Here is a 26,676-nt window from a genome sequence, read left to right on the forward strand (position 1 = left end):
ATAAATGAATGTGCGGCTGGAAGACAGTGAAATACTAACTAAATTAACACAGTAATTAAACTCCTTGCAACTAATGAAACAGCCGGCCCCCGATGTCAGAGACGACCAAGATAGAATCTTCCATTACCATCACCGGCAAAGGCGTTAATCTCCGAGTATCCGCAATTAAGGATCAATATTTGTTTGCCGCTTGTGTGGACCGTACTGGAAAATGAGAAAAATGGGGAAAAAAAATTCAGAGAGTGATGAATTTCTTACACTTCTTCTTCTTTGGATGCCTGAGAAATACGTCCATTGTTTGCAGGAAGATGAAGTATCAAAGACGTTCTACCTTCCGAGGTGCGAGGAAGACGCATGACATCTTTTCACTTCTTCTACAGTGGCGAATATATAGAAATCTAAAAAAAATGGAGTAAGTAAAAAAAAAAAAATAAAGTATAAAGTGTCCTAAAAATTTTAAAATAAAAAAAAAAACGTGTTGTCAGTGCTAAGTATCTATGCACATGGCACATTCGTCAGCAATTAAATAATTGATAAGAAATTCTGCTGGGGTCATTACGGGGAGTTTTTTCTGTCTTGCGGAGCTGAATTTCCAATTAAATGGTTAGACAGGTTATAGAAAAGACGTCTGCGAGAAAGAGCCATTTTGTAAGTGGCAATGACCTCGTGACCTTGGACGACTTGTTCCTGGAGAGATTATTTATAGCGGCAGAGGTATATACTTTCCAGCATTGTAAATCCATATTTAATGGTGCCGTTATATGGGTGAGTTATATACATGACAACTCGTCTAATACCGGGCCCGGCGGAGTGACATGTCTACTGATCAGGCGAGACTCCCCAGATTTCTAGGCCACTGGTTCTCCAGTCCTGAACATTAATAAGCGATCAAAGACTCCAGTCATTTACAAAAGAAAAAAAAATTATAAAATGAAGTGATCAGATAAATAGTGTCCAGATCCAGATAGTGCTGAACAGTAGTGCCATATAATTCCATAAAAAAAATACATATATATTACCTGGATAATTCCACATAAATAATGTCGCATAATGTGCACATAAATAGTGCCACACAACATCCAGCTTCAACTTACTTAACTGTTCACAATAACAGTAAATTTGACCAGATGAGTTGTACTTTTGAACCACACCATTGATTTTACCATACTGTACTGGAAAATTAGAAAATTTGAAAAAAAATTCCAAGCGCAGTAAAACTGCAAAAAAGTGCAATTTTTTATTGTTTTTTTTTTACCATGTTCACTAAATGCTAAAAATGACCTGCCATTATGATTCTCCAGGTCATTACAAGTTTGCAGATGTCAAACATGTATAGGTTCTTTTTCATTTAAGTGGTAAAAAAAAATGCAAAGTTTTTGTAAAAAAAACAAAAAAAACCTGTAATTAATCCAAGACCTGTAGCGTCTCCATTTTTCAGGATCTGGCGCTGGGTGAGGGCTTGTTTTTTGTGCGCCCAGATGAGCATTTTATTGAAATCATTTTGGTGTCGATACAATGTTTTGATTGTCCGTTATTGCATTTTATTGCAATGTTGCAGCGACAAAAAAAAAGGAATTCTGGCGGTTTAATTTTTTTTCTCGTTACATGTTTCTCGTTTTTTTTTTTTCATTTTATTTTGAATGGAGCAAAGGGGGGGGGGGTTGAACTTTAATATTTTTTTTACATTTTTTTAATATATTATGTTTTTTAATTCTACTTTTTACTTGCTTCACTAATCTCCTTAGGAGACTTGAAGCGGAGATCGTCTGATCGCTTGTGGTACAGCAAAAATCATCATCTTCTATGAACGCCGACCACGGGCTGACATTCACGGCAGATCAGCGATGACAAGCACGGGGGTCTTCTGCAGACCCTTGGTTGTCATGGCAGTATATTAAAAATGTAAACTGTAAACTAGTGCTCATAATGACACTATTGTTTAAATCAGATTGTTGTGCTACGTATATTAAAAAAATAATGGTTTTTTTCTGTATTTCAAGATTAATATTAAAAAACAACCTTATTAATTTTGAAAATCTCACACTGGCCACTGAGGCTAATAAAGATTCAAATTTCCAGTCCTTTTAGGAAGAGTTTTCAGCAGCCTCCTTATCATCACAGGTAGGATTACAATGAAAGGTATCATCTTTATCTATAGTAATAACACAGGAACGACTAATCACAATAGGTGATGTCACAGCTCACCTCCTCCTCCTTCACAATGACTTTTGCACACGCTCATAAGATGCTGCACTACAAAAGATAGGGCCGGAGTCTGGTCATTGCTGTTAATGTACATGTGTAGCTTTCTAAAACAACAGGAAGTTAGAGTTTAAAAAAAGCCCCAGTGGCCAGTATGAAAATTGCAACATTTCCATGTTTTATTTTTCATATAGGTAGTAGTGATATGTAAAAAAAATAATTGCCAAAATATTTGAAATATATATTTATTACAAAAACTTGATTTAAACTATAGTTATTTTTTTTCATGATGAACCCATCAATTTTTTTTTTATTACAACTCAAACCAGTGGTATCGCTCTATAGGTCATAGAACACCAATTAAAATGATGCCTGTCTTGTAGTAATCCGATGTGCCAATGCTGAGAAATCAAGCTTTGAAACCACATGCAACTTAGCCTGGAAACACACCGGGGGCGTGTCATCCACTACAAGGCTACTGACACGCCCTCAAAGCACTTCCAGGGTATTTTGATTTAAAGCTTGGATTTCTCAACTCTGGTACATCCGATTTCTACAAGAGAGGTATCATTTTTATTGGTGCACTAGGACCTACGTGGTCACATCATTTTAAATTGTCCCCACGGGTCACCTTTAATTAAATTCTGCCTTAGAAAACAACAGGTAGAAGAATCACGCAGCCACTCTTTCATATTCCCAAAGCTATTAATGTCCAGCTGTGAATTTAACGTTTTTAATATCACTGACGACTCCGTTCATGTCATGGAAATTTATGCACATTGAGTTAATAATGGACAAACCTGAGAAACAAATACCGCCACACAAAATACCATCAAAAGGACTAAGCGTTACAGAAATAATACAAATTCATTACGCAAGGAGTCTGACTCCAACCTCATTACACACGGAGGGGCAATCAGGCGCTCCTCGCCTATGCACTGTATATGTTAATTATATTTGTTCCCTCCTGCAGTGATACTTTTAACGACATCGAGGGCGCGAGTGTCGCTTCCCATTCTTTCCCTTACCGCAGCTTGCCGCGGACGGAAATTGGCGTATTCTCTTACAATGCATTCAGTGTAAGTCTATGGGTGGTGGGATTTCTATTCAGTGGCATAAAAACAGGGACAGCCAGCTCCGGGTATCAAGCTGCGTCCGAACTTCATCTCCCACTATTTCGTGCCAGAACGCTGCATTCAGCACTTTGAAAGGTCCGTGGATGAAAAGGATTCAGAAGAAGCAAAGCCGCTGTTGGAAGAAATGACAGTTTTGCTTTTCATCTTTTTAATTAAGTCAAGTTTGTTTTCTATATACATATGTAATGAAAAATACTTGAAAGAAATTTAATTTTCTATATTCTGTCAAGTTTAATTGACGAGGGGAGGGACATATTTATTTAAAAAATGGCATCATTACCAGGCAAACCTGGACAGTTGCCAGAGCCCACTGAGCTTGTAGAATTAGATTACGTTTTATATTTATTCTGTATAACATTTAATTGTTTCTGTACTTTCGGACAACTTGGTCTCATTAGAAATGTTATTAATTACTTCTTTTACCCAATGAAATCACCCCAAAGTGCCGGCCACTAGGTGTCTCCCTTCTCAGTATTTTGTTGCCCCCCTGCCTGTTGTAAAGTATAATCCAGCAGCATTATTATCAGCAGAGGCGCCAACACGGAGAACAGGAGCTAAAATGTTTGTCTCTATGTCAAACTGCGGATAGCAAGCTTTCAGTTCAGCGCAATGGCAATGGTAGGAGGAATGTATCCTGGGGAGTGAAGGAAAAGAAGTTGCAGTAGCTATTGTGCTGATTAGAAATAATCAGATCGATCAGCAGAAAATTGAATGGAAATTGAATTTCCAGAAATTTGCCGTTTTCCATCAATTTGAACAATTTTCAATGCGATTCATGCAGATTGCAAAGAATATATGACAGCTGCCATTTAACATGATAACTAAATGTTACAAAGCAGCTAAGGGCGTTATACGTGACCTCGCCGGCTTCCCCATGATGCTTTGCAGCTATAACATCACATGGTCTAGTACAGCCAGTCAATGGGGACTATCACAGTCAGTTTAAAAGATGAGGGGCCAAGCCGCACCATGTTATGCTTGTGCAGTATAGGGAAAGGAGGTCAGCAAAGCTCCTTACATGTAAGGATAGAAAAAGGCGTAATCTGATTGTGGTGTACCGTGTAATACTTTCAGTGCTGCAACAGTTTGAAAATGCAAGTGGTAGTATCAGTCTGTGAATACCAATCCAAAGATTCAAGTGATTGTACAGGAAGGTGCTGTAGCTGCAGAGTCAGTGTGACTGTGAAATCATTGATTTGAGATATACTGCAGTAACAGCACTTTAAAGGGGTTGTCCAGGCTTGGTGGTTCAAGTCTGCAGTCACTCTATGCGTGCGTGCTCTATGCGCGGTCAGGATTCACCGGTGTTGGTGATAGCAGCGGGCAGTTGTGTGATCACAAGTATGCTGCTTACATACTTCTTGCTACATTTCAACTAGGGTCACTTGTATTAAGTGAGACCACACAGGCCTAGTCGGCGTGTGTCCACATGTATGTACAGTAGAAAACATAGGATTCACCATTTACAATAGGTGATATCACAGCTCACCTCCTCCTGTACAATGACTGATAACACCTCTATATACAGTTGATAACACAGGATCCACCATTCACAATAGGTGATGTCACAGCTCACCTCCTCCTCCTGTACAATGACTGATATCACCTCTATATACAGTAGATAACACAGGATCCACCATTCACAATAGGTGTTGTCACAGCTCACCTCCTCCTCCTCCTGTACAATGACTGATAACATCTCTATATACAGTAGATAACACAGGATCCACCATTCACAATAGGTGATGTCACAGCTCACCTCCTCCTCCTCCTGTACAATGACTGATAACACCTTTATATACAGTAGATAACACAGGATCCACCATTCACAATAGGTGATGTCACAGCTCACCTCCTTCTGTACAATGACTGATAACACCTCTATATACAGTTGATAACACAGGATCCACCATTCACAATAGGGGATGTCACAGCTCACCTCCTCCTCCTGTACAATGACTGATAACATCTCTATATACAGTAGATAACACAGGATCCACCATTCACAATAGGTGATGTCACAGCTCACCTCCTCCTCCTGTACAATGACTGATAACATCTCTATATACAGTAGATAACACAGGATCCACCATTCACAATAGGTGATATCACAGCTCACCTCCTCCTCCTCCTGTATAATGACTGATAACACCTTTATATACAGTAGATAACACAGGATCCACCATTCACAATAGGTGATGTCACAGCTCACCTCTTCACTCCCCTTGTGCAGGGAACCGTGCCTATATACATATAGGGTCTGCGATGACCTCCTGATGCTAATGTCTATATGGACAACAGGAAGTAGAATTCTAATATTAGGTCTACTGATCAGTGTTAAAATTGCAATTGTTTTTATTTTTTTTATATTGAAATAATATATGAAAAATAAGAAAAACACATTTTAAAAAAATACATTTAAGATGAAAATGCAATTTAAACAGGTAATTTTCTGTTAATACATTCCCTTTAAACATATTATTTCCAAGTTTTTAAATTTTTCCTTTAGAGTTGATGTCCCATTAAGAAATATCATATTAATTATATAGATCAGCTGGTAAAAAAAAAAATTCAGTGAAGAATTATTACATTTACTTACATAATATGGCATTACAGTGAATATACATGTGCATATCCAACTAATCAGTTGCATTCTGGTGGACGCAAGTGCTCAGTCAGCCTCCATGCGGCCAGATCTCTGCAGGGCGATCCACTGATCACTACAGAGAAGCCAATAGAAACAAAGGGAATAAGGAAGGAGAATAACCTTATAGCTTAGAAAACTGAGAATGAACTATATTGTCAGCTGCCAGAGGGAGAAGGAGACTAGTTTAGTCAAAAGCCTTCTCCCAGGAGCAAAAATTAGTAGCAGCGCCATAAAGGTCACAGGGAGGCTTAGAAAAATGATTAAAAAACCACAGCAAATTACATTAATACTTTTTCAGAAATTTTGGTAAGGAAACCAGAATAGTTCTTCTGACCAGATTATGTTCAATTACGTAAAAAAATAATTTATTTCTGTGTTATAAAATGATTGAGCATTAGATGCAGAGAACAGATTTAGCTTTTTGGCACTAGTCTCTACAAAATGGCAAGTTATCAAATATATTATCCTCATCATAAAACCGTAGTGTCAGGGATGGAGAAAATTAATTTCCCACGACAATTAAAGGATTAATTTTGTAACATGTAAAATTAAAGCGAGACATTTTATATCATCCAGAGAGTAAGAATTGTTCATGCCAAAACAAGAATGTCAAAGAAACAACCCAGACCAGAGACAATTTCGTGATCAGCGGCGCCTGATTAGTTTCCATCATGGCAATATCCAAAATATGCTTTTTTTTAAGGACTGGTTTCAGAGCAGAAATCACTCTTTAAAAGGCAACTTGTCAAATATATCATTGCTAAACCCCAACTATAGTGATACTGGAGCTCCCTTGTAACACCAGGCCTCCACGACTATAGAGGATACTGGGGCCGCCCCCTTGACTTTTTATAGGTATTTTTTTCCTTTATGCTATCCTATGAGACAGACCACAAAATGCATGGGATTTCACAAAGCCACCAAAAATAGGACGTTTTGGGGGCCTTCCCTTGAAGAACATAATATTAGGTTCTGCGATAGGTGCTAGTGTATGGAACAGGCTCAGAAACTGCGCCTGCGCCAAACAATGCAGGTGCTGGCTTGGTTATACAGCCAGCACCTACATCAAACAGCAGCGACCAGAGAGAGCCCAATCTCCACTTTTTAAACATCTAGATGTCACTTTTAACACCTGATGGCAGCAAGTACGTAAGTGGTTTGAATTGGTCTATTCACCCATCCGGGAACCCAATGCCCTTTTCCCCTTCCCCATAACATAGGTTTATGGGAAGCCAATGGAATTTTCTTTCTAGCGAAATCTCACACATGCGCAAAGACTTGTACCCGATCACTAAATTTTGCTCTTCTGCGAGCATGTGTACATAGGTTTTCGGCTCTGCCCACAGTAGGGAAAAGCATAGTGCGCAGGCGTGAGACTCGATTTCTCTGTGCATGCGCGAGGTTTTGACCAGCTATGTGGATGACACAGGAGGCGTCAATCAAAGCAGGAGAATGGAGAGCATCAGCCGGGAGGAAGGATTGAGAGCACAGAAAGGATGCCTACCGGACCGGACCGACAGGATTAACATACAGCGAAAAAATTATTTGAGAACAACATTTGTAAGGGCAGGTGCAAATGACTGTGTTCATCCGTGAAAATCAGTCCAATTATGCCAATCACACTCTGATCAGAGATTGATCAGAGTGTGATCCGATTTTTTCGGAGGTGGAGAGAAAAAAAAGTTTCTCCATCTTCTCAATATTGTCAGTCCATAAAAATCAGACATCATCCGAGTGCGGTTTGATTTTTTTTCCACGGACCCATAGAGTTGAATGGGTGAGTTCCATCCGATTCTCGGAAGCAAATCTGGCACGCTGTGATATTTTTTCTCGGACCACTCGGCACAGCCTCATAGAATATCATGGGCATGAGGACTATCCGTCAAAACCATGGATAGCTCTCGTCATCCTGAAAGTCCGATCTATGAAATTATACAGCTAATTAACCTGCATGTTAAACATCAAAAAGGAAAAAAAAATTGAAATGTCCTAATTGCGCTTTTTTTTGGTCATCTGGCATCTCCAGAACCATGGAATAAAAAGTGATACACGAAAGGCAAAGTGGAACCAATAAAAACCACAACTCTCCATTAAAAAAAGCCTTCTCTGGAGAGAAAAGTAAAAACGTTGCAGGTCTAGGAAAATCTATTTTTATTTCAAAGAGTTCAGAATTTTTTTTAGCAGCAAAATATAAATAAAAAAAATCTAAAAGTTTATTATCTCTGAAATGAATGAAGAATTATGTTACCGAGTCATTTTTTTGGCACAATGAAAGGTGTAAACCAAAAAAAAACTTTGGTGGAATTGCATTTTTTATTATTATTTTTCTTCCCATTTTTTTAATTCACTTTATGATAAAGTGAAAAACTATTACTCGTCCAACAGTCATCAGAATAATAATAAAATAATGATGGTCCTTTGAAGAAACAGAAAAAATAAAGAACAAAGTAAAAATTGGCCGTGGTTGAAATGTCCTGAAGACTGAATAGAGGGACTGAAATTGGACGAGTCCGGGGTTTATATATTTAGGTTGTACTTTACATTGCGCTATGCACTGTTATGTATATGTGCCTTTAGGTTATTGCTACATGTTCAATTTCTTCAACCAAAAATTAAAACTGCATTTGCTTGTGGTAGGGCATGCCCTTCTAATCACGCACAAGCCAACGAGTGAGAAGGGCTCCTTCCAAATGAATTACCATGAAATCCACAATATTTCGAGTGCTGTTTCCTGCTTGAAAAAGGATAATGGATTATTACACATTCTAATTCCCTAAGCCCGAAGCCTTCAGAAACGTGAGCGTTAGAGCAGGTTCCAACACAATGTGCTTCATGTATTATTAATACGACCGTACAATTGTTAGACTTTGTGATCTAAACAGTTAGCCGGTGCTAATATTCAGCGGCAAATACAGAATCTAGCCAAGGCTTTAATTCACCAATTTAACCATCACAAATTGCATTAAAACACAATAATCTGATAGACGACGAAAGCGAGAAACAAGGTCGTGGCCTCCGAACATCGGTGACGACGCAATGATTCCATGCAGAACATGCATACGGTGACAGATACTAGACCTGGTCTACAGGGATAGCGTCAATTATTTAAAATTTTGTTTTGGAAACAGTTATTCTGTTCTTCTCTGTTGATACAAGGTGAGACTGTAGGATCCGATATGACACATAAAATATATGTTTGCCTGAAAGTGATATAGGTCCAAATTTGGAGATACTGGAGCTCCATTCTTTTTTATTTATTTATTTATTTTTTTTATATTCTTCAAATCCAATCTTTTAGATAGTTCCAGGTTATTTTTCGAACTTGGAAAGTTCTGAAATCGTAATGAAAATTGTGGATTGTGGTAGTCCTCCGGACCATCTTACCAATTGTATAGCAACAATATTAATAAGTACTGCACTAGCTGATAAAGTTATTTAGTACTAGTTACCAGCACTCCAAGAATGTTTCGAAAGCTCCTGGAAAAGAGGGAAGACTTTCCCGAGAAGAGGAAAATCCCTGGAAAGTAGGAATTCTGAATTTATTTCTAGCCCTGTGTTTTAAGGAGGCAAGGCGGGGTCATGAAGAGGGTGGAGAACAGATGTGATGAGGTATTTCCTATAAAAAAAGGGACAACATTTTTATTACCTTAAAGGGTTTCTCCAGGCTTGGGACTCAAGTTTGCACTGATTCTATTTCACTGCAGACTTATGAATCCTTACAGAGTGGACAATGCGCGCTGTCAGGATTCTCCAGTGCTGACGATTTGCATACTTCCGACCACATTCCGACTAGACATGCCCGGCATCGCTCAATTCACTTACATGGAGAGGGCTGCATATGTTTAGTCAGCATGTGACTGCACGTATGCAACTTGCACACTTCCAGTCACACACCCAACAAGTCTCATCGCCGCCACCGGATCATCATGACAGTGCGCGATAGGCACAATGTGAAGATTCACCAGTCTGTAGTCACATAGAATGACTGCAGACTTGAACCCCAAGCCTAGAAAATCCTTTTAAATTATTCTTATCATTTCAAGTAATTTTTCAGTATTAATAATCTTGTGTGTAGAAAAGGAACAACACCATTTTTAAGAAAACAATAGAGGGAAAATAATGAGAAAAACATCAGCTCATCATCTGTTGCAGCACCTTGCCGGATGAAGCAACATCGCCCGGAGCCATCTCAGTGTCAGGACTCTGAACATTTTTTACCTTTTGTGCATTACTGCCCTTTCCCAAGATGGCGTCTTTGGTCTCATGTGCACTGTGTCTTCCTGCTATAAAACTCCACCCCAGCCTTCAGTCTGTGCTAGAGTATTCTGCCTTGCATCCAGCTCCTGACCTCTGATTACTACCTGGCTATACACCTGCTCCTGTGAACCTGTGTGGTGATCCTGCTACTCTGCTCTGAGTTCCTGCTGCATACATTGGTTTCCAGTAATCCTCCTTCATCTGCTGCTCGTGTTTACTTCCATCTGCATTTGCTGGACATGTAAGCTGCTGCTGCTCTGCAAAAAACTGAGATTATCACCCAGGCCTCCCTGGTTGAGCTAAGATATGATTTGAACTGCCTTATAAGCATATCTATCTGTGTTTTGGACTACCAAGGACTTATTCGTGTCAAGTATCCTCCAGAATAACTGTGCTTCATAGACTTTCTGCTTGATTGCATTTTCCTCTGAAGTTTCCTATAGACTGCTAAGCTGCGTTTAATATTTACACCAAGTGTTGTGGACTTGAGTTTCTCTCTGCACCTGTTTGAATCACCGTGTGATAATATAGACTTTACCACTTATAAAACTGTGTCCTGTTGTCTTGTTCCACGCAAAGAGTCTCCTGAGTTATCCCCTATAATTATTACACTCAGTCTTGGATGTCGACGAATAGAAAAAGGTGGGGGAAGAAACCTCCAGCGAAGAAATAAAAGGAAAGTTATCTTTTTGTAAAATTAAAAAACTTTTATTAGGTACAGCAGCACATTAAAAAAGACATGGATCCTGGTCACCACAAGCTGGGATGAACAACCAACGCGTTTCAGCTAAGAGCCTTAGCTAAGAGCTCGTAAATCACTCTCTAACATCGGCACATCTACCTATCCTATTTGCCTCTGTTTTTCACTCTTCCTCCCTTTTACCCTCTCCATTGAGTATAACAGCAGCTCTTACCTGTCTCCTCAGTGAATTGGCAGTACATTTTACTTTGACCAAGACTTTTTCAAAGTTTCAAAGTGACTTTTGAGTGGAGAAAGTTTCTTATATTTGCCTATACTATTGATTTATGCAAACCTTTTTGACCATTTAGGAATAATAGATTAGTCTCCCTTACAAACATCTCCCAAAAGTTGGCAAGTATGACTTATTTTCCTTAGTCCACATCTTTACAACATTTGCAACTTTGAGAACGTTATCGTTGACGACTATAGATCTTCTTCTCCTTTCACGTCCAAAGCTAAATTCTGAATGCCTCCTGATTGCATGGTTCACTGTTGGGTCTCCGATCACTTGTCCAACTGTAATATTGAGAAACTGCAAACAGATACGGAAACCAGAGACATTTTTACTTTGGTTGTGAATGGAGAAGAAAAAGTCCTATATTATTTACCTACATAATGCTCGCTATATCATAGCAATTCCAGTAAATTCATGCTTTCTTAGAGGAGACGAGCAAAAAACTGTAATGGTTTTTAACAAGTCCATTCTACTCTAACAAGGCATTTACACATTGGCCTGGAAATCTGGAAACAGGTACAAAAGACATATCGCATCAAAGTTAATGAAAAGAGAGGACAATCACATTGGGAATGGTCATGAAATAATGAGAAGAGAGGTAATCAATGACAGAGTCCTCCTCAGTGGACCATTAAACATGAAGAATACAAATTCCTCTTCTCCTAGCCCCAAGTCATGTCCACCGTAGCCGAGACGGACGCTCTAGCCCACCTCCCGAACTGCAGAGAAAATCATACAGGACGAGTGATAGCCTTCTACAAATCCACTCCTCTCCGATACTCCAGTGACTCATTAAGAAGAACAGGTTTATGTTGTGCTCATATGGAAGTCCAAATATTCAGATTACAGTCACGGCTTGTAGTTTGGGTGGAAATTCAGAAATTAAAATTGGATTTTTTTTTTTAAATGGTGGAGAAATAAATCACTGAGTTGTCATCTTGCGAGAAGTCTTTCAATATCAAACAGTCATTAACGAATTTAATACATTTCCAAGGTTTCCAACTACTAATGGAACACTATTAGCGAATGTGCACACTGTGCCTTTTTGATACATTCTTGGAGTGAAAAGTGAGATTAAACTTAAGCTTTTGAGGAGGATTTGGAGAGTTAAATCTTCTCGAAAAATACCAGTTTTCAAGTGGAAACACTCCTTGTAACTTGCTCTAAAAAGTCCTCAAAAAATCCATTAATTCTTTTAAACTCAGCCGAACCCACCAAGTTTTTGAAACACAAGATGCATCAGGAAACTGGACGGCTTTATCCACCATTTTTTTCGAGCGCTTTTCGATGGTTTTTGTTCTCTTTTTTTACTGTCATTTCCTGGTCCTTTTGTTTACGCCATCGAGTAATGAAGAAACCGTTAGCTTTTTTAAGCTAAATTAATGGCAAAATGGTCCAAAAAATGTCTGATTGTCTTTTGAGCTTTCCTATTGATAAATATCGTATAGTCGAAAATGTCAGAGAAGAAAATGCCACAATGGTCATGTCACTTCTTTTAACCGCTTTTTAGATATCTGAAGTGGATAAAGTCAAAACATGTGAACAGCAAGTTGTTTTTACATAGAGTTGCTTATATTCTTTAAACATGTTTTCATAGGTTTTACAGGCAGTTTCCACTTGAGAAAAACGCTGTGTACCTAGCCACCGGGCAGAAACTGAGCGGAAACTTTAAAAATTCTCCCAAATCTCAAAACTCCTTAAAAACTTGGAGTTTCTGCTTAGTTTCTACCCCAAAAACTCAGCAAAACATCTCCATGTGAACATAGCCTTATGGTGCCTATAGGGTATAGACACTTGTATAATTCAGCAATATGGCGCCCAAAGAAGGGCAAAGAAACAAAATGTAGCAGTTACATCACGAACGCTGAAGATCCCCAAGTGATAATGGCATTGCGCCACATGTGCCAACCTGCTCAGTCTACAGGGCAGAAGAGGACTTGGATTCAGTGAGCAAAAACGATATCAAGCAACATTCTGGGCACAAAGGGGCAATCATACTTTATAAAGGGGGTACTCAGGAAGAATTATTTGTTTTAAGGGGACATAATATTTGAGCTGCTATGGGCACTGGCTATCCATGCCACGCCACTGCTTGTAGGGATTTTACCTCCATAAAATAAGGTGTTATGAGGTCAACCAAATGAAAGTGGAGCGCCCCCACTGCCGCAGGGCCGAGGGGCACCCGGTACCGGGCCTCTGTGTCTCAGTCCTGGGGTTGTCACGGTGGCTAGGCCCGGTCCGTGACCCTGCTGAGGGGCGTCCAGTGAAAGTTGAGAATGAGATGATGTTGTGGTGTGGTGTAGGTCGCGGTGAATAACGAGGACACCAGGTTGCAGTCTCTTTACCTCTTTACTGAAGGCTTCAGGATCCTCAGTCCGGAATATGGTTAACCGGGCTGCCTGAGTCCGGCCGGTCCAATGGCACCTCCAGAGTTCCCTTTGCAGGTGGAAATCTGTGCCTACCTTCTAGCGCTTGTGTGTTGTAGTCCTTCCCTGCTGTGCTTACGGGATAGTCCTCACAACTGTTGTGTCTGTTTCTGAAGTTCCCTCACAACTCGATTATGATGTTCTTCTTCGTCCCCCAGATGATATGGCTAGGACGCACCCGTATGACGGGTAGGCTCGGAGGTCTTCCGGGTCCCTAGAGTCGCCCCTCTCCAAATGTTGCCCCCTGTGTCTGCTTAGGTGATTTTGGGTGAGACAGCCCGACTAGAACTGACTGTCCTGCCGTAGGTTTGAAGTAAGGCCTGGCGCTCAATACTTCCTCGGCGTTTCCGGCCACCAGCTGCGCGCCTCAGTAGGATGTTGCCTCGTCTTACAGCACGACTCCTACTGGTGTTTCTCCTTGTTGCGTTGATCTCATTTCTCACTCAGCACAATAAGCCTTGCTTCTTGTCCTTTCTTGGGGTACCACCGCAATGAAGTGCAGGCGCGGTCCCGTAACGTTCTTTCTGTTCGCTAGGCCTCTGTCAGGATCCCACCCCTGACAGGGACCCCCCTGAATCTTCCCCTGCAACACCCTCTGCCACAGGATGTTGCCTGGTTCCAACCCAGTCAGCTTCTGACTAACTTCCTATCTAACCCCCAGTTTTACCAGATTGTGAGGAGTGGCCTAATACATAGCACCCTTAGCTCCCCCTGGAGGCCAGACTGTGAAGTGTATTGGTGTCTGTGATACCTGGTCAGGTGAACTCCTTCAGTGCCATCAGACGTACCATAGCCCCCCTTAGCGGCGGAGCATCAGTACTGCAACGACCAGGACTCTGGGGCGCTGCACTCCCCCCTGTTAAATCCAGTACTGGACTGGGAAGAAAACAACAATACATGTCAGCAAAAAGACATACAATTTTTGAAATGCAACAATAAGTAAATTTGAACAGAGCTTCCCTTTATGGGAGGTGAGGACACTTGAACGTTACAAACATGGTTAAATATTTTAAATAACATACTATAAATGACTTCTCTTACCCAACCGGGTATTCTACTTAGTGCAATTTCTGAACAATAATTTAGCATTGCCTTTAAGGACATATGAGCTGAATCCACTAAAGACCTTCTTATGAAACGCTATAAGGCTAATCAACTTTTCTTCATCTTCCACCTTTACATCTGCAGGACCGCCTGTCTATCTGCCCCAGGCCTACTGCCTCTCGCTCTGTTGCAGGACCGCCCCATTCATCATCCGGGCCCACTGCCTTTCTGCTACTATACACAGTATAGAACTTATCAACCTTCTCTCAGTTTAGGATCGCTGAGCCATCTCTGTACGGCTCCTAGGAGGACTCACCGACTAACCCCGTTCGGGTTCACTTCCTGTCCTCATCTTCTAACACATTATTAAACATTTCTTACAATTAACTAGCTAACTACATATAACTTCGACATGTAAGCATTATTCGACTTTAAGCGCTATTGGTGAACGTCCCCTTTAAGAAGGGACCAAGTCTCTCGGAGGTAGTGCAACTTCTCAAGCTGCAAGTTCGTATACAGCAAGGACTCCGGTGCTGTTTCCAAGAACAGTTTCTTCGCAAACAGTCCTTTTCTTTGTAAAACCAGTAGAGGGCACCTTTAAGAAGGTGTGAACTATTTACAATAAGTTTGTAACCATGCAGTGTTCATGATCCAGCAGTTCTTTTCAACAATGATGAACGAGAAACAAAAACAAAAGCAAAAGTAGGGATCCCGGGTAAACTAAGGGATCCCTTTAAGAGTTAACCCTAGTCAGGTTGTAGCAGCAAGAAGACACATAGAAAGACGGACAGTTAACTATATACAAGTGATGAAGCATTCTTGAACTTCATAGTAAGTTACAAGACATCAGCCGATAGTGGACGTCTCCTGACCGTAGAGGCTACGGTTCCTGGTCCCCGGCTGATGCGGTATCAGTGTCGGTGGTTGGTCTCTCGGGTGCAGTCAGATCACCCGGTGTCTGAATTCGAAGGCTAACCCTGGCTACAAGCTCGGTAGCCGCAACAAGGCGTAGTGTGGTGATAGTAGCAAGATCTGTCAAGTCCGGATCGGTCATGGTCGGGGCAACAGGTGACACCTCCTCAGGCCCACATCGTTGGACGTTCTGAGCTCACCATCCTTGTGCACTCCGGTGGCGGGTGTAGGTCACCTGATCCCCCCTTTGCAGTAATGGGTCACCATATCGGTTGCGGAAGGGAGTCTTCACATTATAACTGGTAACGAAGACGTCAGTCGGTAGTCCCGGTTCCTGTATGGAGCCCCAACCCCGTTTCGGGTGAAAGGCCAGCACAGTTCCCCGCTTTACCACGTCTTTCCTGCCGTGCACAGGTTTTGGGTGTTGCACTTTTGGCGCGTCAGTTTGTTCTGTCTCTTTTCGGTTTTTCCAGTGTAGGATTAGGCATTGTCTATATTGTTCCCAAGTGAGCACAGCAAGGGTGAGGCCTTCCTCCCGAGCTCCATCTGGCCCAATCCGGGGGGTATTCCACTGGAAGATCACCCCGTCCGAGCTCACGTCTAGGGGTTCCCCCATCCTGGTCGGTAGCGGAGACACCAGCTTCCCCATCGTGTCGGGAGTCAGCACCACCCGCTCCACTGAGAGGAAACGGTTATTGTCGGGATGAGGAGCGGTCGCGGGAGCGGGATCGGTCAGGGGAGCAGGATTGGTCGGGGGAGCAGGATCGGTCGGGAAAGTAGGGGCGCCTTCCATACCTGCGCCTGATGTGATTCCACCGATGTCGATCTGTTCCGTTAACAAGGACACTGGAGTCGGCTGCATCCCGGACCGCGGCTCCTCCAAGGCGGCCTCCCGATGTGGCTCCGCTCACCATGGCTCCATGGTCGGGAGAGGCGGGCTCGGATCCACCGCCAGCGGCTCCAAGGAGTTCGAGTCCTTCAACTGCGGTGGGTTTGGATCCGCCTCCGGTCGGTGGGGACAACCCGGGGTCACTTCGCCGCCGCTCGGGCACTTGATCATCTTCGCTGTCCTGCATTCGGCGGCAACGCATGCACCTGGCTCCGCCATTTCTCCAAGGTCGAGCTCCCTCTTCACCTCGTTCCCGCCGTTGCAAATCAGGGGGTGGTTCTCCTCTGCTTCTGGGCAGGTCATCATCTCGCAGCAATAGTCGGAGGGGGCGGTCGCCGCTTTTGGCACCACTCTGGTAGTCTCCTCCCATGGTACGCCCTTCTTCTTCCTCTGCGCTCCCCGTGGTGCTGCAATGGCGGCAGTTTTTGGCGGGAACTTTTGGCGGCAAGTGGCAATGCACAGTCTTTGCAGTAAATCACAGTCCAAGTACAATAAATCACAGTTCCAAGGCACACATGACCTGATTCTTCAGGCTTAAGTAGATCCTGTTCGTGACGCCAAGTTGGAGCGCCCCCACTGCCGCAGGGCCGAGGGGCACCCGGTACCGGGCCTCTGTGTCTCAGTCTTGGGGTTGTCACGGTGGCTAGGCCCGGTCTGTGACCCTGCTGAGGGGCGTCCAGTGAAAGTTGAGAATGAGATGATGTTGTGGTGTGGTGTAGGTCGCGGTGAATAACGAGGACACCAGGTTGCAGTCTCTTTACCTCTTTACTGAAGGCTTCAGGATCCTCAGTCCGGAATACGGTTAACCGGGCTACCTGAGTCCGGTCGGTCCGATGGCACCTCCAGAGTTCCCTTTGCAGGTGGAAATCTGTGCCTACCTTCTAGCGCTTGTGTGTTGTAGTCCTTCCCTGCTGTGCTTACGGGATAGTCCTCACAACTGTTGTGTCTGTTTCTGAAGTTCCCTCACAACTCGATTATGATGTTCTTCTTCGTCCCCCAGATGATATGGCTAGGACGCACCCGTATGACGGGTAGGCTCGGAGGTCTTCCGGGACCCTAGAGTCGCCCCTCTCCAAATGTTGCCCTCTGTGTCTGCTTAGGTGATTTTGGGTGAGACAGCCTGCCTAGAACTGACTGTCCTGCTGTAGGTTTGAAGTAAGGCCTGGAGCTCAATACTTCCTCGGCGTTTCCGGCCACCGGCTGCGCGCCTCAGTAGGATGTTGCCTCATCTTACAGCACGACTCCTACTGGTGTTTCTCCTTGTTGCGTTGATCTCGTTTCTCACTCAGCACAATAAACCTCGCTTCTTGTCCTTTCTTGGGGTACCGCTGCAATGAAGTGCAGGCACGGTCCCGTAACGTTCTTTCTGTTCGCTAGGCCTCTGTCAGGATCCCACCCCTGACAGGGACCCCCCTGAATCTTCCCCTGCAACACCCTCTGCCACAGGATGTTGCCTGGTTCCAACCCAGTCAGCTTCTGTCTAACTTCCTATCTAACCCCCAGTTTTACCAGATTGTTAGGAGTGGCCTAATAGATAGCACCCTTAGCTCCCCCTGGAGGCCAGACTGTGAAGTGTAGTGGTGTCTGTGATACCTGGTCAGGTGAACTCCTTCAGTGCCATCAGACGTACCATAGCCCCCCTTAGCGGCGGAGCATCAGTACTGCAACGACCAGGACTCTGGGGCGCTGCAAAAGCAATGGACACTTTGGACCTGAAACCATGGCACAGCCTTCACAGTTCTACACAGGGAACCCATATTTTGGAGCCACCATATGTTGATCCCTCAATTAACCCCAGCAGACCACTCACCCTTTCTACCTTTTCACCAGTGCGGATTCCACATTTGCTTCCAAATCCTTCGCGGACCTCATGGCCTGGCTCTGGGGTAAGCATCCTCTGAGTGGAGAATAAACCGTTGCTGTAGAATCCAGAACAAATAAAAAAATCACACATCTTTGATTTACTTCGAATAGTGAATTAATTTTGTAGGTGTCCCATATATTTTACAGCTGTAATTGCTGTATAATGAACAGAGTGCCAATGAATTTGGCAAAGGACTCGCTGCTGAGGCTTAAAACACTTGATAATATGTACAGGAGGAGAATTATTCTAAAATATTCCATCGCAGAGAAACAGCCACGATATTTGTCAGGGAGTTTGTAGTTTATCAGAAAGTACAATTTTTTGGCAAAAAAAAACGTGGCACTGTACTAAATCTATGGCTTTTGCAGGGATAGTGCCATAAACTGACCTACAAAATTAGTTTAGCTTTAAAAAAGTACATGGTTCTTGGGGGGTGAGTTTATTTGTCCCAAATTATTCTTTAGAATTAATTATGAGTAATGATATAATTTTGAATGTTACACTGCAGAAGCAAAACTAGACACTTCGGGATATCAAAGCCAATTTGTAACATGCCCCCTACTTCCTACTGGAAGTTGTATCTGGGGGTGACGTCAATCTGTCATGTTCTCTAAGTTCCGGGACCTCGGTGATCCATCAAAAAGTAATTGCTTTGCTGGAATACTTATATAAGGGGAAAAACCTGTTAATCTTAATCTTTAGCATTCAGTGAAAAAATTACAAGCTCCGGATCTGTACCATGTGCCATTTTTCATGCCGTTGCCTTCTTATGTGGAAAAGTTGAATTTGAAATTTAACAATTGTATAACAATGGAACTCAGTCGCCCATCAATATAAGGTGGCTATATCAAAAATGTAGGAAAGGGTTTTTTTTCAGTAAGAGTAGTTAAATATAAACATCTTTAGCTATAGAGACTAATGTGATTGTCAATGGTATCAAAAGCTGTAATATGAAGTTCTTAAATTCCAGGGTTATTATTTCCTTGTTTTATAATCCAATATTTAGCAAAGTTCATCAGGGGTGGGGCTTATTTAAAGGGTTTGTCCAGACTTCTGATAAAAGTCTGCAGTCAGTGAATGTGACTGCAGACTTCTGAATCCTTACAACATGTGGTGGACATGCTGTCAGGATTCTCCGCCGGTGAGAGTGGGCAGCCATGTGACGTATACTATGTGATTTGCATAGTTTTGGCCACATTCCAACCAGATGTGCATGACTGAACACGTTTAACATTGGAAACTTCTAGTTGCTTGGAAAATACACGTGACGGAGAGTAGAGAAAAAGAACATCGCTGACTATAAGAGCTTATACTCTGTAATGCTGTAGATAAGCCCCCGATATTACCTGAAAGAGGAGAAAAAGACGTTAGATTATACTCACCCAGGGGCGGTCCTGCTGCTGGTCCGGTCAGATGGGTGTCTCCGGTCCGCTCCGGCGCCTCCCATATTCATTCCATGACGTCCTCTTCGGGTCTTCGTGCCGCGGCTTCGGCGCAGGCGTACTTTGCCTGCCCTGTTAAGGGCAGAGCAAAGTACTGCAGTGCGCAGGCGCCGGGCCTCTCTGACCTTTCCGGCGCCTGCGCACTGCAGTACTTTGCTCTGCCCTCAACAGGGCAGACAAAGTACGCCTGCGCCGGAGCCGCGGCGTGAAGACCCGAAGAGGACGTCATGGAATGAAGATAGGAGGCGCCAGCCAGACCTGAGACGCCCATCCGACCGGACCAGCAGCGGGACCGCCCCTGGGTGAGTATAATCTAACGTCTTTTTCTCCTCTTTCAGGTAACATCGGGGGCTTATCTACAGCATTACAGAATGCTGTAGATAAGCCCCTGATGCCGGTGAGCTTACCTCACCAGCGATTTTGGGGGTGACAGATTCCCTTTAATCTCTACAGGAGACAGAGAAGATCTCACTGACCTTAAGAGCTTGGACTCAGACGGAGAGAGAGAGAAGATCCCGCTGACCATAAGAGCTTACACTCTACAGGAGAGAAAGAAGATACCGCTGACCATAAGAGCTTACACCCTACAGGAGAGAAAGAAGATACCGCTGACCATAAGAGCTTACACTCTACAAGGAGAGAGAGCACCTCCCCTGTCCATAAGAGCTAGCTCTACACTCTACAGGAGAGGACACCACTGACAATAACTGACCATAAGAGCTTACATGCTATAGGAGAGAGAGGAATCCGCTGACCATAAGAGCTTACACTCTACAGGAGAGAGAGGACCCCGCTGACCATAAGAGCTTACACTCTACAGGAGAGGACCCCACTGACCATAAGAGCTTACACTCTACAGGAGAGAGGACCCTGCTGACCATAAGAGCTTACACTCTACAGGAGAGAGAGGACTCCACTGACCATAAGAGCTTACACTCTACAGGAGAGGACCCCGCTGACCATAAGAGCTTACACTCTACAGGAGAGGACCCCACTGACCATAAGAGCTTACACTCTACAGGAGAGAGGACCCTGCTGACCATAAGAGCTTACACTCTACAGGAGAGAGAGGACTCCGCTGACCATAAGAGCTTACACTCTACAGGAGAGAGGACCCTGCTGACCATAAGAGCTTACACTCTACAGGAGAGAGGACCCCGCTGACCATAAGAACTTACATTCTACAGGAGAGAGAGGACCCCACTGACCATAAGAGCTTACACTCTACAGGAGAGAGGACCCTGCTGACCATAAGAGCTTACACTCTACAGGAGAGAGGACCCCACTGACCATAAGAACTTACATTCTACAGGAGAGAGAGGACCCCGCTGACCATAAGAGCTTACACTCTACAGGAGAGAGGACCCCACTGACCATAAGAGCTTACACTCTACAGGAGAGAGAGGACCCCACTGACCATAAGAGCTTACATTCTACAGGGGAGAGAGGACCCCACTGACCATAAGAGCTTACACTCTACAGGAGAGAGAGGACCCCACTTACCATAAGAGCTTACACTCTACAGGAGAGAGAGGACCCCACTGACCATAAGAGCTTACATTCTACAGGAGAGAGAGGACCCCGCTGACCATAAGAGCTTACACTCTACAGGAGAGAGGACCCCACTGACCATAAGAGCTTACACTCTACAGGAGAGAGAGGACCCCACTGACCATAAGAGCTTACACTCTACAGGAGAGAGAGGACCCCACTGACCATAAGAGCTTACATTCTACAGGAGAGAGAGGACCTCACTGACCATAAGAGCTTACATTCTACAGGGGAGAGAGGACCCCTCTGACCATAAGAGCTTACACTCTACAGTAGAGAGAGGACCCTGCTGACCATAAGAGCTTACACTCTACAGGAGAGAGAGACTTACCCAGTTGCTCTGGGAAAAAAAAAGCAGGCACTGCCATACAAACTGCTTTATTGGGAGTTGCTGATCAGATTGCCCCGGTACTGACCACAACTATACAAGATGTGATAATCCACTAGATGTCATAGCTGCAGCGCATTATGGGGAGGCCACGTGGCAATGTAAAAAAGACATTAGCCAGCTCTCTGATGCTTTAGCAGGGAGAAATATTGTGAGGCAATTTTTTTTTACAAAATTTTGCGCCCCGCTAATTGAATCTCAACATTTTTGAATTTGTGTGAATTTGAGGAAAAATGACTCGAACTTGATCCATTGACAATCGATCCTTTCATCTCTACCGCTGGTTTCCAGTTGACTGAATTGGCCCATACTTTATCCACCTAGTAAGATATTATTCAAACTGGCTCATTAGATTTTTGTGTTTCTATCCAGAAATGGGAGATTAAATAGAACCAAAGCAAAGCAGTGAAATCTACAAATGTTTCAGCACTTTCCTTCTCTGGAATTTAGGAATCTACATACTCATGATACAAACTCAATACATTATCGCAATATTATATTATAAAAATCATTCACAGGTTGCAATTGTTAACACAACCACTGGAGGGAGGCCACATATGGACACTTACAGCAAACATTACCCTACAGAGTATCGGGATTTGGTTTTTTTTCCAGAGCTGGTCATTTTACACCACGAGAAAGGATTAGGAAGGGCACAATTGTACAATTCCCTAAGGAGACACAGCTCTATTTTTGGCATTAGTAAACCAATCTGGCCAGAGATGGCACTATCCCATTTACTGGGCTCGGTATCTGGATTACTGGATGATGACAAGTTAGATCTCTACATAGAGCGCAGACCGTAATGCGTTATCATTGCGTACTCTCTAATCACAAGTAGCTGTGAAATAACACATTTTCAGCTATCGCTTCGCAAATCTTCCTACCTTGTCGTCTTCCCTCCGTGGACCTGACCTCCTGATATTACTATGCACAGCGACTGCTGCTTCCACATTAGTGATTGCGCAGGCGGTCGTTCTGTCCCAGCGATATTTAATGGAAGTGTAAAATGGAAGATTGCTTTTTTGTTTGAGGAATTTTCCTTAAATATTCCTTTCAGATTACATTATAAATGCGGAAGAATCTGTAGGAGGTTCTCGTACGTGTCTAATTCCTGATGTGCTGCATCTGCTTACCCCAAGTGCTTCGCTGTCGTAGGCTCGATGATAACTTAATATTGCTTGTTTCTATAACCAACAATTTAAAATTAACCCCTGAGGTGTAACCAGAACACAACGCAAACCTTATAACAGTGCTGCCTGCCATGTGTAGCCTATAATACCAGTGTCTTATGCAGCAGAGTGGCCCCCTAAGGCACCAAAGACCAGATGCAACTGCACCCCCTATAGCATAAATGCACAACTCTATCCACTTCCCTCAACTGAATTGTCCAATTTTTTTATCCACTTTCTGCAACAAGTGGCCGCCCATGACAGCATGATATATTGACATGAAATGGATGCACTTTGTATTATTATGTAATGCAGCATTGTGTCGCATCTCTAGGGAACCATAGACAACGCGCCCTACTTTGTACCATTTCTCTTCTGGATATGATGAGATTGCTTGGGTAAGTCTGGCTGCAATTTGGGAAATTGGTCCAAAGTAAATTTGTTTTGAGGATCTGAGTGCTCTGTCATTGTATTATATTTCTATTTGGCTAGTAATCTTGTCTTCTCTAACAGTAAAGGATAATTCCAACCAAAGAGTAAGAGAAATGGTATCCTGCACTCCCACTCATAAGTCCGTGTGTCTGCTGTATGCCAATCCGATAGATATGTACGATTAGTACTACTCATACTCACATTTGGAAGTAATGCCTCCAATGAGTAACTATCATCATTGAGTGTTCCCTTTAAGCTGGAAATAACAAAATTGCAAACCCTAAGGGCAGGATGAGCGTTGGATTGGCTCGAAATGTATTTTTCAACAGGACAACAACACCAAACATCCAGCCATTAAGAACTATCTTCAGAGTAAAGAAGAACAATGAGTCCTGGAAGTGATGATACGGCCCCACAGAGTCCTGATCTCAACACCATCTTGTCTGTGTTGGATTATATGACAAGAGGATCAAGCAGACATCCACAGAAGATATGTGGTGAATAGTGATGGCAAATGTATTCGCGTGGAATTTAATTCTACTCGAATTTTTTTTAAAAAAGCTCTGGAGAATACAGATTTTTTTTGTAATTGACTCAGTGCTAACTGGCAAAATGGCTTCTTGAACAGTAGTAGGATGGCAAAAGATTAAAAAAATGCATACTCACCTTCCTGCCTACCTCTCTGGCCACCCACTTTGCTCCCAGTCACTGTCCGATCCTCCGCACCTCCATCACGTCAAATCCCTGCTCAGGTGTTCTTTTTTCAGGTCGTGAGCAGACAACGAAGTTCACTGCACACACTCCTGGGCCTACTCGTGGCCTGAAACCCTGGTCTAGAGTGAACATCAGATCAGAGATACAGCGCGACAGAAGTGCAAAGGACTGAACAATGGGTAATGAGGAGCGGCCGTGGAGAAAGGCGAGCACTGAGGAGAGTTTTTTTTCTTTTTATAAAGGTAAGCCATCCGCTTACCTCTCCAGACACCCAGCACTGCTCCCTTTCTGCTGTCGAGTCCTGTGTTGCAGTATGTTTCCAGCCTGGTGTTCACTCTAGGCCAGAAGGCCGCAAGCAGGTCCCGGAGTTCACTACACATGCTCCGGGGCCTAGCCATGGATATAAGCACTGTCTAGAGTGGCCATTGGGCCGGAAGCACAGAGGACCAAACAGTGTGCAGGGAGGTGATTGCTGTAGTGAATATAAGTACTTATTTTATTTTTATATTATCTTTATTATGACCTGGGGTCTGAAGAAACCTCAGAGGACAAAAAAAATATTTAGAATTGAGAATCCTCAGTGGTTGATACCTTTTAATGGCTAACTGAAAAGATGGTAACAAATTGCAAGCTTTCGAGACTACACAGGTCTCTTCCTCAAGCATAGACTATGCCTGAGGAAGGGACCTGTGTAGTCTCGAAAGCTTGCAATTTGTTACCATCTTTTCAGTTAGCCATTAAAAGGTATCAACCACTGAGGACTCTCAATTCTAAATATTTTTCTATCCACTGGCTAACACGGTACCAAGATATATATATATATTTTCTGTAGGGTTAAAAAAGACATTCAATTAGCTGAGAATAACTTCTCTGAAAACCGATTTTCCCAGTAAAATTCGTGAAAACAAACTAGATCAATTTTTTTTATATCCGTGCATCTCCAGTGGTTAGTTAGAAATTTGGAACAACCTTCTGCCGAGTTCGTCCAAAAACCGTGTGCACATCACAAGTGTATCTGGAAGAACTGATGAAGGCAAAGGGCGGTCACTAAATACTGATGGGATTTAGATTTCTCTTCATTCACTTTGCATTTTTTTAATTGGCGAAAATAAACTATTTTCACTTCTATTATTGAAAGCACACTTACTTTGCAGCATTTTTTCCACACATGCCTAAAACCTTTGCACATTAATACAGTATATATCTATATCTATCTTCCCAGTATCTATACTCTATACTTTCTCATAAAAGCCCATCTCTCATCTAATTATACTCAATGGCTGTCATTAACTTCTTGAAATCTTGAAGTTTCCCCGACTTGATTAACTTGCAGCGAGTCCTGCTGACAACAATGGCTCTGAAAAATGATTAAAAGGCGCCTGGTAGGAAGCAAACCGATGACTTGTGATTAAATAGCAGGAATTCACTTGCATACATTTAGAGCCTTTAGAATTACAAATGGGTACTGTAATCTTGTAAAAGTTGACTTAATTGAATAAGATCAAAAGTCGAAATCAACTACTGACCAGTGAAACCATGAGGTTAATGGACTTACTGAGATTCAAGAAAATCGTATGTGTGCGTTGCTGGTTACTTATTCTACTTACTGACACTATGGCTCTGTGCAGTCATGCCAGTAGCATAGTTTAGAGGTCATTGATTGACGGTAGTAGCTAACCTTTTGCAGGAACATGCGCTGACCTACAGGACAATTCACTGACCCCGCTAAGCCATGCATTGTCCATCTGATGGGTCATGCACCTACCTCCTGCCAGGCAATGCAGCAGAAGGACAGTCCATGGCCAAGCATAAACAGAAGGACTAACAGAAGGACAGTGCATGGATCAGCAGAAGGTCAGAGCATGGCCCGGCAGTGCATGGCCCAGCAGTATGTGGCCCAGTAGAAGAGCAGTGCATGGCCCAGCAGAATATCTGTGCATTGCCTAGCAGAACATCCGTGCATGGCCCTGCAGGAGGGCAGAACATGGCCTGTCAGGAGGGGAGCATATGGCCCTGCAGGAGGGCAGAACATGGCCTGTCAGGAGGGGAGCATATGGCCCTGCAGGAGGGCAGAACATGGCCTGTCAGGAGGGGAGCATATGACCTGGCAGGACAGTGTATGACCCGGCAGAAGGGCACTGCATGTTGTGGTAGATCGGTTCCCTCTGCTGTTCACAGAGGTAGGCACAAGAACTTCTCGTTGGAATCATCTACTGGTTTAGTATAAAAGGTAAATCATAAACCAGTGCAGAGTACAACAAAGTAAACATGGCCTTTCTGGCATAACGGGAAAACAAAAGATAACATATAGCATGATCCAACACGTTCAATAATTAGCCTATACTAAAAACAGGTCTGGAGCTCTAGCCTCAAGGCACACTGAACCCTGAATGACCCAGAAGGCTGACTATTTACCTTCATAGGGTGGAGATATCGTGAACAGCCTCCCATCCACTCTTCAGCTGTTAACAAAAAAGCCCAGCCCTTAACATGGCCGATTAACCCCTCTCAGCACTTAGTGCGCTGGAGGATTTTCCTCAAGTTCATATCACTAAAGCTAACAACCGCAGTGACACAAATCTCCTTTTCAGTACTGTGCTAGTGACCTTGTCACAATGTGTAA

General features: G+C 43.2%; 1 protein-coding gene across 8 annotated transcripts in view; it reads right to left on the reverse strand.

The window, feature by feature from the left end:
* Positions 1–26,676, reverse strand: part of CRTAC1 (cartilage acidic protein 1) — a 526,287-nt gene that overhangs the window by 460,667 nt on the left and 38,944 nt on the right. Inside the window, exon 1 of one of the 8 annotated variants that reach the window (XM_077258321.1) lies at positions 22,623–22,718. The exons of 5 other annotated variants lie outside the window; for them this stretch is intronic. The gene's annotated coding sequence lies outside the window, so the exon portion shown is untranslated. Of the gene's footprint in view, positions 1–258; positions 482–22,622; positions 22,719–26,676 lie in introns of those variants that run through there. 2 more of the 8 variants (XM_077258319.1, XM_077258325.1) reach the window with 2 other exon arrangements.

Source organism: Ranitomeya variabilis, chromosome 4, assembly GCF_051348905.1.
Source record: "Ranitomeya variabilis isolate aRanVar5 chromosome 4, aRanVar5.hap1, whole genome shotgun sequence".
Lineage (NCBI taxonomy): Eukaryota > Metazoa > Chordata > Amphibia > Anura > Dendrobatidae > Ranitomeya > Ranitomeya variabilis.